This window comes from Stomoxys calcitrans, chromosome 2 (genome assembly GCF_963082655.1).
Source record: "Stomoxys calcitrans chromosome 2, idStoCalc2.1, whole genome shotgun sequence".
NCBI lineage: Eukaryota > Metazoa > Arthropoda > Insecta > Diptera > Muscidae > Stomoxys > Stomoxys calcitrans.
In genome coordinates, this window is record NC_081553.1 from 204,267,932 (window position 1) to 204,284,171 (window position 16,240).

The following is a 16,240-nucleotide window of genomic DNA, read 5'->3' on the forward strand; positions in this document are numbered from 1 at the left end:
ACAAAACACGTCGAGCAAAATTTCATTCTGATCGGGTAAGAATTGCGCACGCTAGAGGCTCAAGAAGTCAAGACCCAAGATCGGTTTATATGGCAGCTATATCAGATTATGGACCGATTTAAACTATACTTGGCACAGTTGTTGGGTATCATAACAAAACACGTCGTGCGAAATTCCATTTCAATCGGATAAGAATTGCGCCCTCTAGAGGCTCAAGAAGTCAAGACCCAAGATCGGTTTATATGGCAGCTATATCAGGTTATGGACCGATTTGAACTATACTTGGCGCAGTTGTTGGATATCATAGCAAAACACGTCGTGCAAAATTTCATTCCAATCGGATAAGAATTGCGCACTCTAGAGGCTCAAGAAGTCAAGACCCAAGATCGGTTTATATGGCAGCTATATCAAAACATGGACCGATATGGCCCATTTACAATACCAACCGACCTACACTAATAAGAAGTATTTGTGCAAAATTTCAAGAGGCTAGCTTTACTCCTTCGGAAGTTAGCGTGCTTTCGACAGACAGACGGACGGACGGACGGACGGACGGACGGACAGACGGACGGACATGGCTAGATCGACATAAAATGTCGCGACGATCAAGAATATATATACTTTATGGGGTCTCAGACGAATATTTCGAGTAGTTACAAACAGAATGACGAAATTAGTATACCCCCCATCTTATGGTGGAGGGTATAAAAAGACGATGTTGTGTGTTGTATAAGAATGTCGAACATAAGAGAATTCACATACTCTCTCACACAAACACACACACACTCAAAGACAACGCAAGGCATACAGGACCTTAGTGGTTTAGTTGGCAGTACACTACCACCGCCGCACTTATCTCCCAGGCGGTCTTTATATTTGGAGTTGTTATTTGTTGTTAAGGGTGCAGCAATTCTTTCCATCACCCAAGTGCACTGAATTTTGACAAAGGCCACAACTTGTGGCATCCTCGCGTTGATTGCTGAATGTGAACTTTTTGTTGTGTGTGTCTGTGTGTGTGTGTTTGTTTTTTATGCCTAACATCCACTCACGTATCTTCTAACCAACTTCCTGGCATGTACTAAAGGTACAACTCTTACAGTAATGGAGTTGCGGTTAGTGTTGCCAGTGAAAAACGTTTTTTTCTTAAAAATTTGCCATGTTTTGAGGAATATCGCGGAATGAGAGGTTATCCCTAGAAAACAATGTAAATTAATATTCTAAACATTTTATTAGAGGATCGGAATCACGCCTAATGGGGCTGTAGTTTTCAACAGAATTCATATTTTTAGACAGTAGAAACTGCCTCCTACGGAGAAAATCAAGTGCCAACTTTTGAAATTCTAAACCACTAGGACTGGGCATATCAAAAAGGTAACCTGATCGCTCATAATGTCTTAACGACAGTGACCATAAACGCCTTCCCAGACGGTATTGGTAAGCTTTGGTCAACTGTCAAGTCACACTCGAACTCTGGCAGAAATGATGATAGGACTTGCATAAGAGAGAATCGCCATATCCCATGGCAACCGGTTGTACGTACCCGATTGACCCGATGAAATCCTTCGTAAGCAAGGGCTCCCGCCTCAATGTATAACACACTGCTTCAATAATAACAGATTCGCCAGATCATTCAATCGTAATCTTTCCACATCGAGTATGATAAGGCGAGAGAGAGACTCATTTATAACAAACGTCATCCGTAGCGTCGTCAAGTCGACCAAAGCGCTGGGTCTGACGGAATTTTTGAACTGATGATGAAGAAGTTGGATGAAGAGGGAGTTAATTTCCTATCTTAGGTTCATGCTTATCTCAGGACACCCCTTTGGTTTCCGAAGTCTGCAAAATGGACAGAGTGATACCGCTAATGAAGCCAAGAAAAGTGTAAGAGCACGGAAAAGGCGTACAATATGGAATTCCTTTCCAACTTCCCTAATTCTTGACTATTCCTACTGAGCCTGAGGATGGGCAGTACGTTCCTCCTTTTAAGCCCAAAAGTTGTATCACGAATTGTTTACGGGGTTGCCAGTCATTTAGGAATATCGCGGAATTGAAAACAGGGAGGTACCCGCGTTGATGACATCCATGATAGGTGAAAGCCTACCATCTGAATATCGACGCTTATTTGGCTGCAGAAAGTTTTAAAAAGTCTACTTTCAAATCTTGTGAGAGTTTGCCCCTATTCCTTAGTGGAATGTTCGTAGGCAACATTTGCAAAATTTTGCTATCAAATCTTCAGTCACATTCTGCACTACATGGGCAGCGGAAATACGTCGGCGTCTAAATACGAGAGTCGATTGAGCAGAGCAAATACAATTTTGCATATGAACATTCCATTAAGGAACAGTGGGGATACTTATCCACTATAAATGAGTGCTGTCCGATACAATTTTAAGCTCAACGATTACGGATCGCCTTTTTATTGCGGAGTCCAAACGGCTTGCCGCAGAGCGACACCACTTAGTAGAGAAGTTTACACGGCTGATTATCAAAGGGAAATACCTCAAAAGTGTGGCCAGTACTAGGTTGTCTAGGAAAGCGTTTTGCAAAATTTTGGCAAGATGGGTCAATAAATGTGCTTGCAGTGGCTCTAGGAGTGAAAATCGAGCGATATATATATATATGAAGGCTATATCTAAATATGAACCGATTTTTATGAAATTCACCAGTAATTTCGAGAGAATCGGTTAACAAATTACCATTTTATTGAATTATTACTGCAAATCGGACGAACATACATATGGGAGCTATATCCAAATCTGAACCGATTTCTTCCAATTTCAATAGGCTTTGTCTCTGGGAAGAAAAACATGACAGTACCAAATTTGAAAACGATCGGATGAAAACTGCGACCAAGATATCATGGACAGACACACAAACGGACAAAGCTAAATCGAATCAGAAAGTGGTTTTGAGTCGATAGGTATACTCATCAATGTCACTCCTCCTTCTGGGTGTTACAAAGAAATGCACCTGTACCACAGTAGTGGTGTAGGGTATAATTAGTTGAAACCCATAACCTGCCAAACTAGGCAAAAATTACAGCTTCTAGGAACCGAACAGGGATAATTGAGAGATCGGTTTATATGGGAGCTACATTAAGTTTAAGACCGATTTGGGACTTGGCACAGTTGTTGGTAGTCATAACTGAACACCACGTGCAAAATTTTAGCCAAATCTGACTAAAGTTGTGACTTCCAAGGGATCCAGACTTAAAATCAAGTGATCGCTTTATATGAGAGCTATATCAGGTTATAGACCGATTTCAACAGTACTTGGCACATTTTTTGGAAGTCGTAACAGAATACTAAATGCAAAATTATAGCCAAATCGGACAACATCTGTGGCTTCCAGGGGCTAAATATGTCAAATTGGGACATCGGTTTATATGGGAGCTATATCAGATTATACACCGTGTTCAAAGTACGTTTGAACATGAAGTCATGTGCACCCATGTGCAGACATGCGTTCACGTATGCACATGACCCACTGTGCATAACGGTACATTGAAGTAAGTTCTTAATCGCTGATTCCGCCTTGACTTCATATTTGTTTACCTGGAATTGTTGCTTGTAGCTTGGAAAGTTGACCGTTTTCGCGGGGTCCAAGTGACAAGCAACAACCAAAAAAAGATCAGTCTCGCTTTTAAATCTCAAACCCGCGCATCGTATTCGCTCCCCCTCAAAGTGAACCCAAGTGAAGTGAAAAGCAAAAAAGTGATCTTACATATATACATATAAACAATCGTTAAAGAAAAGAACATTACAAACAGTGAAACAAAAATTAACAAACTCAATTTTCAGACGTGAAGAAGACACTAAGATACAACATAAACCCACAAGAAGACCCAAAATCAACACAACACATGGTTAAACCATCAAAGTGCGGGACACCAAAAATAAACACAAGTGCGGGCCACTCTACACACCATCAACCAATTCCTATATCCTTAGACCCAAAATCAAAATGTGAAATAACCTACTTACCCTCTAAAATTAAATTTTCCTACTTAAAGCTAAAGTTAAAATTTCCTATCCAAAACTAAAAGTAAAATTCGCTACTTAAACTAAGAATAAATTGTGCTACTTCATCCTAAAAGAAATTAACTACTTAATGCTACATGTACAATTGTCTATCTAAATTTACCTACAACAAAAGACTGAATTCGATTTACTACTTATAAATAATGAAATGAGCAACAAACACAATAAACCATTACAACAGCATTGAATTTTAAACCTAATTCTCCCTCTGATTTTTTATTTCGAAAGGCAAAACCCTTAGTTTGACCCCAAACACACCGATTCAGACCGTACTTGGCACAGTTATTGGAAGTCATAATTTAACACTATATGCTCAATTTCAGCCAAATCGGGCAAAAATTGCGGCTTGTAAAGGCTTAAAAATTCAACAATCTGGAGATCGATTTATGTGGGAGATATATCAGGTAAGAGACTGATTCGGACCGTGCTTGGCACAGTTGTTGAAAGTCACAAGAAAACGCTACATGTACAATTTCACCTAAATCAGACAAAAATTGCGGCTTGTAAGGGCTCAAGAAGTCAAATCGGGAGATAGGTTTATGTGGGACCTATATTCAAATCTAAACCAATATGACCCATTTGCAGTCCTCAATGACCTACATTTAAAAGATGTATCTGTGCTAAATTTCAAGCGGTTAGCTGCATGCGTTCGTGATTTCGGCAGACGGACGGACGTACGAACGAACATGGCTAGATCGACTCAATATGTCCAGAACATCAAGAATATATTTACCTTATGGGCTCGCAGATCAATATTTCTAGGTGCTGCAAACGGAATGACTAGTTTTGTATACCCCCCATCCTATGGTGGTGGGTAAACAAATTTTCGGCGGTGGTTTTCGCCCCCTACTGGCGACTTTTATAAGAAACTATGCTATTTGAAAAATGGTAAGGCAGTCATGTGAAAAATTCTTCCCAAAGAGGTGTCGGTATCGGCTATCAAATGGAGACCCCTTTTCATTGAGCTTAAACTTGATTCGGATAGCACTCATTGCCTCTGTTCCTTAATGGAATGTTCATAGGCAAATTTGCATTTTTCTTATAACATTCCTGCAGAGCCAGTAAGCTATTCTCCGATTTGGATGCCATATCGAGCTTACAGCCCGTGTACATAGTGCCAAACATCGGTGAGCTTTTTTATGACTCTCCCGAATGTGAAACTTAAAGTTCAGTTTCTTGTCTAAGACCACTCTTAAGTACTTTAACTTGCCGGATATCGAAATCGTTCTTTTGAGGGAACTTGGGGGAGCCACCGTAGCGCAGAGCTTAGCATGTCCTCCTATGGCGCTGAACGACGGGGTTCGAATGCTGGCGACAACATCAGAAAAAACATGTAAAAAGGCGTTAAGTTCGAGCGGGCCGAACTTTGGATACCCACCACCTCGGGTATATATGTAAACCCCTTCCATCAAAATCCGGTGAAAATTGCATACCTTATGTCCAATAGCAGTTATATCGAAATATGATCACATTTGGACCAAATACTAACAGCTATATCTAAAAATAAGCCGATCTGAACCATATACAACATGGATGTCGAAAAGCCTTATACAAGTCAATGTATCAAATTTCAGTTAAATCGGATTATAAATGCGCATTTTTTGAGGCCATGACTTTAAATCGAGATGTCGGTATATATGGCAGCAATATGCAAATCTTGATCGATCTAGACCAAATTGCAGAAATATGTGGAGGGGCTTAACTTAACTCTCTGTCCCAAATTTCTGCAACATCGCAAAATACATGTGCCTTTTATGAGCCCAAAACATTAAATCGAGATATCGGTCTATATGGCAGCTATATCCAAATCTGGACCGATCTGAGTGAAATGGAAGAAGGATGTCGTAGGAAGGATGTCTGGATCGTAGGGCCTAACACAACTCACTGTCCCAAATTGCGGCGACATCGGACAATAAATGCACCTTTTATGGCCCCAAAACCTAAAACCGAGAGATCGGTCTATATGGCAGCTATATCCAAATCTGAACCGATCTGTGCCCTAATGCAGAAGTGTGTCAAGGGACTTAACTTAACTCACTATCCCAAATTTCGGCGACATCGGACAATAAATGCACCTTTTATGGGCCTAAAACCCTAAATCGGAGGACCGGTCTATATGGCAGCTATATCCAAATCTGGACCGATCTGAGCCAAATCGACGAAGGATGTCGGTGGGCCCAACACAACTCACTGTCCCCAATTTCAACAAAAAATCGGATAATAAATGTGGCTTTTATGGGCCTAAGACCCTAAATCGGAGGATCGGTCTATATGGCAGCTATATCCAAATCCAAACCGATCTCGGCCAAATTAACAAACTTTGTCGGTGGGTCTAACACAACTCGCTGTCCCAAATTTCAGCAAAATCAGATAATAAATGTGGCTTTTATGGGCCTAAGACCCTAAATCGGCGGATCGGACTATATGGGGGGTATATGAAGATATAGTCCGATTTAGCCCATCTTCGAACTTAACTTGCTTATAGACAAAAAAAGAATCTGTGCAAAGTTTCAGCTCAATATCTCTAATTTTGAAGACTGTAGCGTGATTTCAACAGACAGACGGACAGACGGACGGACATGTCTAGATCGTCTTAGATTTTTACGCTGATCAAGTATATATATATACTTTATAGGGTCGGAAATGGATATTTCGATGTGTTGCAAACGGAATGACAAAATGGATATACCCCCATCCTTTGGTGGTGGGTATAAAAATTGTCAGGGGTGCCATTCCCCTCCCAATGAAGGCGACTTTTGGGTGGTACTGTACCATTTGGTATGGCAGCCATGTACAAATTTCTTCCCTGCGACACCCTGTACGCACTCGGTTATAAAAAGAAGGTCTGTTATCATTAAGCCTAAAACTTGAATCGGACAGCTCTCATTGAAGAAGTTCGCCCGTGTTCCTTAGTGCAATGTTCATGGGCAAATTTGCATTGCAGGAAAAGTGGTGTGTCAAATTGACACATCTTTGTCTTCATTCTGAACAAGCAGATTTTAGTTATGTCTTGGTTAACATTCAGAACCCTAGCCACAGCCCTGTCGCAGGCCCTCTGCAAGACCCTTTCGACACCTCTGCTTAGCAAATACGGATAATTTCCACTTAGAAATATTTTAAAACCTTCTGCGTAGCGGGCGTAATAGGTTATTTATGGTGGTCACCAATAGGAGTGGCGATAAAATGCCCCCTGTGGCGCGCGCTGTGCCCATTTCTCCCTTTTTATAATGTTATCGGACTTCTAAATTATCCACCTATTCAATGGCATATGATTTGTTCAGTCTCTAACCAACTGGTGCTCCCTGTACGGGTCGAAGGATTGGATGAGAGTATGGGTCCTCATATGTTAAAAGCCCCCTCGATGTCAATGCATTCCGCCAATGTGCATGCCTTGGCATCGAAGGAATCTTCTTTTTAATGCACAACCTCGTGCAGGGCAGTCTCCACCGACTTTCCTTTGACAAATACATGCTGTTTGCATTTGAGTAGTTCGCTGGATGTCCTATTCTTTCTCATGGTATCCACAATACGTACCAAAGTTTTGAGTAGATAGGACCTAAGGCTTATAAGTCTGTTTGGTATCTTATTACCAGGCTTGGGTATGAATACCAACCTAGCCTCCTGCCAGGCTTTCGCAGTATATGCAACTCCTAGGAAAGCTGTGAAAATAGCGGACACGTACTGTTCATTACAATATACACCGTTCAAAACTTCAGCCAATTTGGATGTCAATTGCGAGTCAGAATCTCCCTTTGTTGAGAGTCAGAATCGGGAGAACATTGAGGTTTTTAAGGGTCCAGAAATCAAAACCGAAGATAGGTTTATAGGTGGCCATATCCAAATCTGGACCCATATGGGCCATTTACAATCCCCACCGACCTGAATCAATAGTAGGTATTTGTGCAAAATTTCAAGCGCATATCTTTATTTGTTCGACCGCTATCGTAATTTCGACAGACGGAGGGACGGTTAGACTAGGTGGACTTGAAATCTCAAGACGATCAAGAATTGATATATACTTTGTAGTGTCCCTGATTAATATTTCGACATGTTACATACGGATTACCTAGATAAGTATACCATCTTTTATGGAGGTGAGTATAAAAACCTACACCCCGTTATTTTTTTTCTTAAAGCCCCCGCGGTCTCATAATAAGTTTTTTTCTACAAGTCTGAAAACCATAGAAAATCTAGTCAACAATATTTACAACTAAGAAATTTGGTACTGAATCTTTTTTCACAAAAAATATTGGCATCACTGTCTATACTAAAGTTGCTACTCCATTCCCCCCCGAAGGCACACTTCTTGGTAATGTGCCTGTCATTGAGTTGACTGTTGTAAATACTACAGAATGTGAACGGTTCTCAAGTATTGTGATGTGGTTTTATGCACAAATTGTTTACAAGTGCCTAATGTTTACCAGTCTTAAAGTATTTACTTACATCTGGGGTTTCCTTGTGGACCTTTGCATCCAACCAACCATGGGTCGGTGCTTGGCTTTTGTCCTGGAAAACTCTCTTTCGAGAAAATTTAGTTTCATCCATTTTAGGTTTATCCTTTGTAAGTGCTTTCTTTCTTCTATTATTTTCCTTTTTATCCCTCCGTTCCAGCCCTCCACTAATCTTGAGGTCTAGAAAATCTCTGAAGTAGAAGAAAACAATATCAACAAAACAGCACTTATTGTGCAGAGAAGATTTCGGTTTTTATTAAACTTTTTATGCAGTTAAAGGATTTGACTTTCAATGGAAGTTTTCCAATGCGGCTGTGGGTGTGAGTGTGGGGCCAGCTTTCATGTTAAGTGTATTTGTGCACTGCACTGCACTGCACTTTATTTGTATCGCTCAGCATTAAGTGCTAAATGACCATTTAAAGGAATTCTTTAAATTTTATGAGATGTCTTTGTTTGTTTGTTTGCTTGTATTGCTCAACTGGAAATTACCCAGAGCCAATTAACACATCCTTAGGAATGTTGACATAGCTCTTATCTTCATTTTCAGCCGCTTGTGCTGTTGTTACAAATTTGATAATGCAAATATTAAAATGAACTAAATAGTAAGTAAATATTTAAATTTCAATGACGCGCTATCATAATTTCAAATGAACAGGTGTAAGGCATTAAGCATTTATATTAGCCAAATATGAAAGACATTTAGATAATAAAGAGTTAAGGTTATCATTGGACGAATTTATTGAGTTTTGGTATCATTATGAGGGAATCAACACGGAAAAGCTTGATAAGATCGGCCGGACAGAAACTTGGGAACCCACCATCATGGACTATGCTAAAAATTGTGACAAACTTGAACTAAGTTGAAGGGCATAATTCCAGGGGCAGAACAAGGATAATCGAGAGATTGGATTATATGCGACCTATATCAAGTTATAGAGCGATTCAAACAATACTTGGCCGGAATGTTAAAAGTCATAACGAAACACTAGGTTAGGTTAGGTTGAAAAGAGGATGCACATATTAATCCGCCCCATGCCACTATAGACACACCCCAAAGCCAGTAATTGACTTGTTGTGCGCTAGGAATACAAAAAAGGTAACCTCGAAAAAGAAAATCTAAGTTAGAAATTCCGTGCTACTTACAAAGTCCTGAATTGTATTCCATGCCACTCCCCTAAGATGGTTCATGTCTGGTGCAGTGTCCCCACCTAAGTGCCGGTATCTGTTAGACGCGAAAGCCGGACAACGACAAAGGAAATGCTCCAACGTTTCATCATCTTCCCCGCACCGATTTTACATAAGTGAGCTAGTAGTCCCAATTGTTCCGTAATAATACCAATAGCTATATTAACCTCCTTCTAATTTCCTTTCAGTAAAAGCCTCGTCTTCTCACAATCTGGATCCCACCATAGGATTTTCGCCGTCGTACCAACCGTTTAGCTGATCCAAAGGATTGCATGCGCATTCATCGCCCACGCCCTTAGAGTGTGGCGACTCAAAAGACTTCGGGTTGACCAAATTTATTGACGGCAGTCCTCTGACCTTCACCGCCAAATCGTCTGCCTTTCATTCCCCCATACTGCCTTTTGGCCCGGCACCCAAACGATGCGGATTTTGCCATCCTCAGAGAAAACGTTAATTCCCTTCTTACACCACAAGGACTTTACCGTCCTTATGGCCTGTTTAATGTCCGTAAAAATGTTCGTACTCGACGTCCTCGCGTTAGCGCCGCACCACCTCACGCATTCCCTGATCGCCGGGTTCTCCGCCTGCAGGACCGTATTATGGTCAGGCAGTTTAAAACAGATCTCAGTTCCTGGGTTCTCAATGTGGACCCCCAAAGACCACTCTGTCCTCTAGCTTTGATCCATCCGTGTAACATGATCTTTCAGATGACAATACCTGGGTTCTGTCAATCGAAGGCTGTGCCGCTGACAGCAATGCCTCGCACTCCACCTCAAAGTTTAACTCAGGTGTTCGATTCGAAACCTTTTCCCTTCCTTCTAGGTTTCCTATCGTCGCCTCGATTATACTGCAATGGTATGAGCTACTGCCATCCTCAATCCATTGTCCCATCGTATTAAGTCTCATAGCCGCAGTGGCTGCCTCACACTTGATTTGTATGTCAATGGGTCGGATATCCGGAAAAGTCTCCAGTGAACTAGTGGGTGTGGTCCTCATCGCTCCGCCTAGCCGCAGTGGGTGTCTCACACTTTATCTGTATGTCGATGGGTCGGATATCTAGAATAGTCTCCAGTGGCTTGGGGGAGTGGTCCTCATCGCTCCGCCTATGCTAAGACAACATGTTCTCTGAACCTGTTGTATGGTCCTTATGTTGCACTTTTTATCCATAGCAGTCCACCAAACTACTGAGGCGTAAGTAAGTATTGGTCCAATCACGGTCCTGTAGAGCCAGTGGACTATCCTCGGATTCAGGCCACATTTCGAGCCTATGGCCCGTCTGCATAGTGCCCAACATCTGTGAGCCTTCTCATTACGCTCCTTAATGTGACACTTCCAATTCAGTTTCCTGTCCAAGATCACGCCTAAGTATTTGACCTTGTCAGATATTGAAATCGTCTTATTGTGGAAACGTGGTGCGTCTTCTCTGGGTTAACATTGAGACCTCTGGGTCTAGCCCAGTCATATGCCATATGAAAGACCCTTTAAGCCCTTCTGCAGAGCTCGTTCGGAACCTGACCCTTGCCTTGCCGGGCTTGGGTATTAACACCACCCTTGCCTTATGCAAGGCTTTCGGAGTATGTGCAAGTCCTAGGCACGCCGTGAAATCAAGACTTCTTCGGAGATTTCGACTCTTCCAAACATCTAAGTTTTCCGTTTTCCTATGTCTTTCCGTGACATCTAATACCCCCTTCCTAATCCTGTTAACAAAGGTAGCGATGTTACCAATATTATGTGTTATTCTGTCTTTATTATTCCAGAACTTTGCCAAGTACTACCCCACGAAATGTGATGAGAGTTCGCAAACCTTAAGTGCAAAGTTACACAACAATTGCGGCTTCCAGGGGCTCATTGTGTCAAATCGGCAGATCGGTGTATATGGGAGCTATATGAAGCTATAGATCGATTTGGACTGTACTTGGCGAGGTAGTTGGTAGTAAAAACAGAACAACGTTCTGTTCCAACGTTCCAACTCACACGAAAATTACGTGTTCAAGGGGCTCAAAATTGCAAAATTCATATTTTGGCCGATTTTCATCAAAATTTTAAATTTTTGGTAGTGATCACGAATTAACGTTAGTTTAGCTCTACGAGGCTTAGTTAAGGAGATATAGCCAATTTAAGTTTTGCAAGTGAAAATTTCATATTTTCACCGATTTTTATCAAAATTTAAAATTTTTGGATGTGATCACGAATTAACCTTAGTTTTGCTCTACGAGGCTTAGTTAAGGAGATATGGCCATTTTAAGTTTTGCAAGTGAAAATTTCATATTTTGGCTGATTTTCATCAAAATTTAAAATTTTTGGAAGTGATCACGAATTAACCTTAGTTTTGCTCTACGAGGCTTAGTTAGGGAGATATGGCCATTTTAAGTTTTGCAAGTGAAAAATTCATATTTTGTCCGATTTTCATCACAATTTAAAATTTTTGGTAGTGATCACGAATTAACGTTAGTTTTGCTCTACGAGGCTTTGTTAAGGAGATATGCCCAATTTAAGTTTTGCAAGTGAAAATTTCATATTTTGGCCGATTTTCATCAAAAAATTTAAAATTTTTGGAAGTGAACACGAATTAACCTAAGTTTTGCTCCACTAGGCTTAGTTAAGGAGATGTGGCCATTTTATGTTTTGCAAGTCAAAAATTCATATTTTGGCCGATTTTCATCAAAATTTCAAATTTTTGGAATTGATCATGAATTAACGTTAGTTTTGCTCTACGAGGCTTAGTTAGGGAGATATGGCCATTTTAAGTTTTGCAAGTGAAAAATTCATATTTTGGACGATTTTCAAAAAAAATTTCAAATTTTTGGTAGTGATCACGAATTAACGTTAGTTTAGCTCTACGAGGCTTAGTTAAGGAGTTACGGCCATTTTAAGTTTTGCAAGCGAAACATTCATATTTTGGACGATTTTCATCAAAATTTCAAATTTTTGGAAGTGATCATGAATTAACGTTAGTTTAGCTCTACGAGGCTTAATTAAGGAGATATGGCCATTTTAAGTTTTGCAAGTGAAAAAATTCATATTTTGGCCGATTTTCATCAAAATTTTAAATTTTTGGTAGTGATCACGAATTAACCTTAGTTTTACTCCACGAGGCTTAGTTAAGGAGATATGGTCATTTTAAGTTTTGCAAGTGAAAAATTCATATTTTGGTAGATTTTCATCAGAATTTCAAATTTTTTGACGTGATCACGAATTAACCTTAATTTTGCTCTACGAGGCTTAGTTAAGGAGATACGGCCATTTGAAGTTTTGCAAGTAAAAAATTCATATTTTGGCCGATTTTCATCAAAATTTAAATTTTTTGGACGTGATCACGAATTAACGTTAGTTTTGCTCTACGAGGCTTAGTTAAGGAGATACGGCCATTTGAAGTTTTGCAAGTAAAAAATTCATATTTTGGCCGATTTTCTTCAAAATTTAAATTTTCTGGACGTGATCACGAATTAACCTTAGTTTTGCTCTACGAGGCTTAGTAAAGGAGATATGGTCATTTTAAGTTTTGCAAGTGAAAAATTAATATTCTGGACGATTTTCATCGAAATTTCAAATTTTTGGTAGTGATCACGAATTAACGTTAGTTTTGCTCTACGAGGCTTAGTTAAGGAGATATGGCCATTTTAAGTTTTGTAAGAGAAAAATTTATATTTTGGCCGATTTTCATCAAAATTTCAAATTTTTGGTAGTTATCCCGAATTAACGTTAGTTTAGCACTACGAGGCTTAGTTAAGGAGATATGGCCATTATAAGTTTTGCAAGTGAAAAATTAATATTTTGGCCGATTTTCATCAAAATTTCAAATTTTTGGTAGTGATCACGAATTAACCTTAGTTTTGCTCTACGAGGCTTAGTTAGAGAAATATGACCATTTTAAGTTTTGCAAGTGAAAAATTAATATTCTGGACGATTTTCATCGAAATTTCAAATTTTTGGTAGTGATCACGAATTAACGTTAGTTTTGCTCTACGAGGCTTAGTTAAGGAGATATGGCCATTTTAAGTTTTGTAAGAGAAAAATTTATATTTTGGCCGATTTTCATCAAAATTTAAAAATTTTGGAAGTGATCACGAATTAACCTTAGTTTTGCTCTACGAGGCTCGGTTAAAGAGATATGGCAATTTTAAGTTTTGCAAGTGAAAAATTCATATTTTGGCCGATTTTCATCAAAATTTTAAATTTTTGGAAGTGATCACGAATTAACCTTAGTTTTGCTCTACGAGGCTTAGTTAAGGAGATATGGCCATTTGAAGTTTTGCAAGTCAAAAATTCATATTTTGGCCGATTTTCATCAAAATTTCAAATTTTTGGAAGTGATCATGAATTAACGTTAGTTTTGCTCTACGAGGCTTAATTAAGGAGATATGGCCATTTTAAGTTTTGTAAGTGAAAAATTTATATTTTGGCCGATTTTTATCAAAATTTAAAATTTTTGGAAGTAATCATGAATTAACGTTAGTTTTGCTCTACGAGGCTCAGTTAAGGAGATATGGTCATTTTTAATTTTGCAAGTGAAAAATTCATATTTTGGCCGATTTGCAAAAAAAATTTAAAATTTTTGGAAGTGATCAGAATTTAATGTTAGTTTTGCTCTACGAGGCTTAGTTAAGGAGATATGTCCATTTTAAGTTTGGCAAGCAAAAAGTTCATCTTTCGGCCAATCTTCATCAAAATTTCAAGTTTTTGGAAGTGATCACGAATTAACGTTAGTTTTGCTCTACGAGGCTTTGTTAAGGAGATATGCCCAATTTAAGTTTTGCAAGTGAAAATTTCATATGTTGGCCGATTTTCATCAAAAAATTTAAAATTTGTGGAAGTGAACACGAATTAACCTAAGTTTTGCTCCACTAGGCTTAGTTAAGGAGATGTGGCCATTTTATGTTTTGCAAGTCAAAAATTCATATTTTGGCCGATTTTCATCAAAATTTCAAATTTTTGGAATTGATCATGAAATAACGTTAGTTTTGCTCTACGAGGCTTAGTTAGGGAGATATGGCCATTTTAAGTGAAAAATTCATATTTTGGACGATTTTCAAAAAAAATTTCAAATTTTTGGTAGTGATCACGAATTAACGTTAGTTTAGCTCTACGAGGCTTAGTTAAGGAGATATGGCCATTATAAGTTTTGCAAGGGAAAAGTTCATATCTTGGCCAATTTTCATCAAAATTAAAAATTTTTGGAAGTGATCATGAATTAACGTTAGTTTTGCTCTACGAGGTTTAGTTGAGGAGATATGGCCATTTTAAGTTTTGCAAGTGAAAAATTTAAATTTTGGCCGATTTTCATCAAAATTTCAAATTTTTGGTAGTGATCAGGAATTAACGTTAGTTTTGCTCTACGATGCTTAGTTAGGGAGTTACGGCCATTTTAAGTTTTGCAAGTGAAAATTCGTATTTTAGCCGATTTTCATCAAAGTTTCCAAGTGAACACGAATTAACCTTAGTTTTGCTCCACGAGGCTTAGTTAAGGAGATATGGCCATTTTAAGTTTTGCAAGTGAAAAATTCATATTCTGGCCGATTATCATCAAAATTTCCAATTTTTGGAAGTGATCACGAATTAACTTTAATTTTGCTCTACGAGGCTTAGTTAACGAAATATGGCCATTTTAAGTTTTGCATGTCAAAAATTCATATTTTGGCCGATTTTCATCAAATTTTCAAAATTTTTGGTATTGATCATGAATTAACGTTAGTTTTGCTCTATGAGGCACCCCTAAGTACCGATATGACTTATTGAGACTAAAATATTTTAATTACAAACTCAGTTAAAATTGGTAAATGTTTAGGGAAATCCATGGTGGTGGGTACCCAAGATTTTGCCCGGACGAACGCTTTCACTTGTTTTACCCTCCATCATAGGATGGGGTATACCAATTTCGTCATTCCGTTTGTAAAACCTCGAAATATGCGTCTAAGACCCCATAAAGTATATATATTCTTGATCGTCATGTCATTTTAAGTCGATCAAGGCTTGTCCGTCCGTCTGTCTGTCTGTCGAAAGCACGCTAAATTTCGAAGGAGTAAAGCAGATGTGGTGGTTGTTTAGAAGTTGACGTCATGTTGATGATAGGTGGGAAACGAAATGGACGGACAGCGGCAATGATTGGGTGAGCTACGAATTTATTCACGACTCAGCGATCGATTGAGAACGAAGTGATTAGAAATGCTAATATTTCGATGTTTTGCAAACCTTATGACAAATTTTTATATGAGCCCGCCTTTCGGTGATGTTTATATAAAACAACACAATAAAAAAAGGCAAAAATTCTTGAGAGGACACCTTTCCTAATTTTTATGGAGAAAAGATATTAAGTCGTAATCTCAGAAATTCATTCACGTATGTTTAATCCCTAAATTAGAGCATGTGGGGTTTCTCCGTATTATATTTGTATTAAAATTTATTTGCTAATTTCGCACAACATGAAAAGTTGAAATTTAAACATGCACAACCCGCTCTATCTCATAAGCGCGCTGGCATACGAACAGCGTTCCAACACACCCTCAATGCAAATAAAAAGCGCTTTAGTTTATGGCTCTCTAAACTGTTGCAAAATAGCTTGGCATA